The sequence below is a fragment of the Balaenoptera ricei genome, chromosome 15 (genome assembly GCF_028023285.1).
Source record: "Balaenoptera ricei isolate mBalRic1 chromosome 15, mBalRic1.hap2, whole genome shotgun sequence".
Lineage (NCBI taxonomy): Eukaryota > Metazoa > Chordata > Mammalia > Artiodactyla > Balaenopteridae > Balaenoptera > Balaenoptera ricei.
In genome coordinates, this window is record NC_082653.1 from 31,032,598 (window position 1) to 31,038,597 (window position 6,000).

The following is a 6,000-nucleotide window of genomic DNA, read 5'->3' on the forward strand; positions in this document are numbered from 1 at the left end:
AAGGGCCAGGCACAGGAGCCTCAGGAGCTACCTTCATTTCTGGGCTCTGCAAGGGACAGGAACTAGAGTCCTGGGGAGACATAAGGGGTAGGGCTCACTGTGGCTCACCCCCAAACTGTCAGTCTGCAGGGTCCTGCATCCTGCTCTGGCTGCTACAGCCTTTCTTTACACTGCCCTCGGGGACTTCAGCAACCTAATGACCTCTACTTCTATCTCTGAGCTTCTCTTCAACCCTCTCTCCAAATGCAACCACCTGTACTCTGAAGCCAGGAGTGGTCCCTACCCAAGCTGTCTGCAACCACACCCCATCACCCTTGCTCTTAACCCTCTGTGCTCCTTCCTCCCTCCCAGGTACCCAGGTCAGTGAACAGTTCATGAACACGTACTGGTTTTAATGTGTTACCCTCCCAAGGTAGCTTTGGAAAAAAGCATCTCAAGAAAGCAGTTTGTAGACCCAAAGAATGCTACTTAAATGGTAGAATTTCAAGCACAGTGACCAGCCATGTGGGAGATACCTTTGGGTAAGGTGTGTAGGAAACATTTAGGGACCATCTTGGCACTTTTCAAATTATGCTGCTCAGAAGCCCTGACTTGGCCTGCACTGAACAGCATTCCTATTTTGGCTGTTGTCAATAAAATGCCAACTTCAAGCAGGATTGGGAATTGGCCTGTGGCCAGGCGAGGGCTTGGGGTAGTTGATAAGAGAGATGGGGAAGCACCCTTCACCTCGGGGTAAAGGCTGGGGTGGGGCCAGAGGGCCTAGTGCCATCCTAAGCGCTTAAGGGCAGACTCAGCAGTAGCCAAGGTACCTGCATATAAATCCCTCTCCATCTTTTCTCTCTCCTGTTGAAACATTTCCTTCAAAGCCCAAGAGCTACCACTGCTTCTCTTTCCCTGGGAAACACCTGCCGGTTCTACTTGATGACCCACTGAAGCCAGACTAATACCACACTCTCACCTTGTTTCCCTGGTTGGATGTGCTCAGATTTAATTGACTTGGGGGAATTTCTAGTCAAAGATCAGCAAGATGCCCTTTACTCTTTCAGGCCGTGGATTATTCATAGCTTCTTGTAAGAAACTTTTTTTTTTTTTTTTTATGGAAAGCTTTTAAGCACACACAGAAGTACAGAAACTAGAATAATTACCTCTCCCCTCCACGTGCCCATTACACACCTTCAATAATTATGGACTCATGGACAGTCTTGTTCATCCCTGCCTGATTCCCCCTCTTCTGTACAGGTTCTTTTTGTAAGTCAGAAAGTGAAGAGTTCAGAAAGTCAAGGGAAAGACTTGGGACAGGAGGATTTTGTGGCAAAGGCCCTCTTTTTCCTTCCAAGGCATTCCCCTCTTGGTTTCTTGGCCTCAGTGGGTGACATCCCTCTTGAACCAGTTCAAAGAGTGAGTAGCACTGGTTCCCTGTCTTAGGAGGAGAGAACCAGAGGAGGTTCCTTCACTGACAAGCTCCTTGGAAGTATCTGGCTACTGCTTCTGTCCCAGAGAGGTGATGATTGACGGGTGTGTCCAGTGGCAGTTTGCCCCATTGCACGAGGGGTCTCCTTTAGGCTCTGACAAAGCCCTTCCAGCAGGCAGAATTCCCATTCTTGGCCAGATTCAAACTTCACAGCATGTGTCCTGTTCTTATAGGAGTCTCCTAGAAGTGGAGTCATTCAAGCCTTGAGGTCCCTTGCTTTCTACCAATGCACTATCGTGAAGCTGATGGCCAAGGAACACCTCTGCCCCCACCTTCAGGGAGAGTAGTGTTCAGGGTCCCTGGGCTAGTCTGTGCTGGAAGTGATAACTCTTCATGGATGAAAATCACATGCTCCCCTTTCTGCTCTTTTCCATGTAGCCCAGGGCCATGAAGTTCACACTTGGTGCAGGGCATGGTTACTCAGCATTCCTCATCCCTGCTGCTGCTGCTGTTAATAACAGCAATAATAAAAAGCGCTACCACTTACCCCATACCTTGTTGCATACCAGGTTCTGGGCTAGGTGCCTTACATGTATTAACTTGTTTAATCCTCACAATGACCCTATGAAAGGGGTACAAGTATGACCCAATTTACAGCTGATCTGCAAGACTGGGAGGGATGAAGGACCAGAGGGGACAATGCAAGGGAAGACTCTGGCCCGTGGGCCCCAGAGTTGGATGTTCTCCATGCCCATGACCCACAGCTGATCAGGTGTCTGGAGCCTGGGACCCCATTTAAAGTGAGATTTCACACCATCACATCTCTGCCCAGTGTGCCAAGATCTGCCACCTGCTATAATAGTGGAATGATGTGCAATATATAATTAATATAGTCTCAGGGATGTTGTGACAATATGAATATAATCATCTTGTGTGTGCCCAGGCTCAATGGCCTGAGGCTGCATGAGGTGAGGCAGCTGGAGGTCAGTTTGGTGTAGCAGATATTGTTTGTTAAAGGATTCCCCTGTGCCAGGTCTAAGGTCTAAAATGAGTAAGATACCTGCATACCCTCCAGTGGTCGGGAATGACAAAGTATGGTGGAGACATATAGGCTTTCATGTCATTTTTTTCATGTATTTATACAACAGATACTTATTTTGCTCCTACTGAGAGCAGCGTATGGGGACAGGCCTTGGAGAGACACAATAATAATGCAAAGAGCCCACCTTAAGTGCCCCCTTCTGTCACCCACTGTCTCCAATATAATTGTGAGTGGTCTAAAGGAGTGTCTAAAAGCAAGGGCAGGGGTGGGGGGGAGGAGAGAAAAGTGTTGTTTTGATCAGTCATGTACTATTAACAATTATAACAATGAAATCCAGGAAAACAGTAAAACTTAGAGCCTCTAGGGAACAAGAAAAATATTAAGTATAAATTTACAAAGACACCTATCAGAACAGCTAAAATGAAAGTGTCGGACGAGATCAAATGTTGATGGAAATATAGAGCAACTGAAACTCTCAAACTTTAGGGGTAATGTAAGTTAGTAAAACCCTGTTGGAAAATAGGCAGTATCTACTAAAGCTGAACACATGCATAACCTATGACCCAGCAATTCCACTCCTGGGTATGTACGTCACAGAAACAAGAGCTCATGTCTACCAAGATATGTGCAAGAATATTTCTAACTGCACTGTTCAAAATAGCCCCAAACTGGAATCAACCCAAAGGTCTATCCATAGTAGAATGGATAGAATGTATGTATGTATGTGTATATATATATATATATATATATATATTATAAAAGTTGGGGTAAAGTCATACAGTAGGATACTAGTGCACAACAATGAATACGAATGAAAATATTGCTACACTCAATGTGGATATATCGCACAGACATGATGTTGAGAAAAAGAAGTCAGTACACACACAAAAATGCTGACTGTGTGATTCCATTCATATAAAAATACAGAAATAAGCAAAACTGATCTATGGCATTGAAAGTCGGCATGGTTACCTTTGATTTGGGTGTTGGTTTCATGAGTACGTTCAGTTTGTGTCCAGAATCGCTTTAGAGATATGGAGATAAACCAAGGTCACCCAAATGAGAACAAACATAGGCTGTTCATTCTGAGCTTGTAAGAGCAGCCACTGTCACTTGCATTTGGCCGGGAGGGTATCAAAGGCAGGCAGGGACTGGGAAAACACTGTGGTGAATAAAAGAAAGGGAAGGCTTCAGATGTGCTGTGACTGGAGGTTGTTTGCCTGGGACACTGGAGGCTGGCTAACTAGAAGAGGGGCACCTTATGTGATTGGTTGGGGAACATATTTGACTTTTTCTGGTTGGTCCTGAGATGGAAGAGAGGGAAGAGGTGGTTGGGGATTGGGAAGAAGCTGGCACACATTAACCAAGACCTGATCATTCTGGATGACGGTTGCAGAGGTTGTGGTTTGGTTTTCCAGGCTGGTTACTGCAGAGTTCTATCATCATATATGGTCTGGCCACTGTCCTTTTGTATATTCAGTCTCTCAGAGGGAAGGATATGGGCTCTGAGAGGGGCCTCCACTGCCGGAATGGGATGGGAGTGGGCACATACATGCTTCATCCAGCTCCCTATCCTTCCCTGGGGTCAGTGGTGCTGCCTGTAAGGATAAGGCCAATGGCTAGAGGGCTCTGCTGCAAGTCATGGCTTAGCTACTGCACCCACTAAAGTTTTTTTCTTTAAGGCCTGGCTTAAAGCCCAGCTCCTTTTGGAAGCTTTCTTTGAATAGATCCCTCTCACTTATTAGCCTTCCTAATTTCTCATGGCTTACCTCAAATTCTTCAGAGTAAGTTCTCACCTTCCTGCCTGCATTTTAAAAACTTACACTGGGGGCTTCCCTGGTGGCGTAGTGGTTAAGAATCCACCTGCCAATGCAGGGGACATGGGTTCGAGCCCTAGTCCGGGAAGATCTCACATGCCGGGGAGCAACTAAGCCCATGTGCCACAACTACTGAGCCTGCGCTCTAGAGCCCGCAAGCCACAACTACGGAAGCCCATACGCCACAGCTACTGAAGCCTGTGAGCTGAGCCTGTGCTCCGCAACAAGAGAAGCCACCGCAATGAGAAGCCCACACACTGCAACAAAGAGTAGCCCCCACTCGCCGCAAATAGAGAAAGGCTGCGTGCAGCAACGAAGACTCAACAGCCAAAAATAATAAATAAAAAAAAAAACACACAAAAAACTTACACTGAATATCTTCCTTCTACTTACTCAATGCTGTTTCTATAAAAACAGCAATAAAAGAAAAATACCCCCTCAACCCCACAGCTTTTTATTGAAGTAAAATATACATGCTGAAAAGGGTACTTCAAAGACAGAAGAGACGTGGGGGTACAGGGTGGGCAGCAGCCAGAAAGGTGGAGGTGGGGAGAGAAAATGGGAACGGTGAGAAAGATGAAGAAGGGAAGGAGCCCTGGGTTCTAGTCCTGGGTCCACAGCCAGCTCCTGGAGTCCCTTTCCTTCCTGGACCCATAAACCATGAGGCTGGACCAGGTGATGTCAAATCCTTTCTCCTCCAGAGCTCAGTCCTATCAGCCCTTGAGTGTCCTTGGCACGGACTGGCTGTACCAGCTTCCTCCCCTCCTCTGTCCTCCTTCCCCATCCCCAAGTGCCACTGCCATACTGTCTGAATTGCTGATTTCCTAGCAGTCAGATGCTGTCTCCTATTTGATCAGTTTGCTTGTATTTAACATAAGATGAAAGAAAAATCCTTTCATTATCACATGCAGCTGGAAATCAGCTTCCTGCAGGAGCCCTGTCCAAAGGAATCGGGAAAGAGAGAAACTGTGGTAACTGCTGAAAGAATTGCTTTTTTCGCTACTTGCTATCAGGACGATGTCCTTAGAATTGTGAGCCCATGGACTCACGTTGCCAGTAATTCTATTATTACTTCTAGAACTTAAGATCCTTTAACATTTCTTTTATTCACCCCACAGTTCTGAGGATCTACCCTGGCCAGATATCTGCTTGAAGTGAGGCTCCTGCAGTGAATGTAAATAGAACTTTCAATCTAGGGGGCTTGTTCAGGACCCCTCCCCCTTTTTCCTCCCACCTTCACTTTCAGGAGTCTCTACTCAGAGACAAGCTCCTCAGTTCACCACATGTGGCTGGCTGTCACTTTCTGGCCTGGCTCAGTGGACTCCTTCCTTCCCACCCAGTCCAGGGGGTCAGTCTCCCCTCAGAATTTTCACCTTCCTTATAATCTAGTCTCTTTAAATCATCTTTTAATTACACAGGTAATACACGAATATGTGCTTGCTGTAAAAAGTTAAAATTCCACCAGGAGTTCCCTGGTGGTCTAGTGGTTAGGATCCCGGGCTTTCACAGCCATGGCCTGGGTTCAGTCCCTGGTTAGGGAACTGAGATCCTACAAGCTGCACAGCGAGGCCCCCCCAAAAAAAAAAATATATATATATATATATAAATTTTACAAAAGAAGAAATAAATAAAATACCACAACTAGAGATTATCATACTAAGTGAAGTCAGAAGGAGAAGAACAACTACCATATGATATCACTTATATGTCGAATCTAAAATAAGGCACAA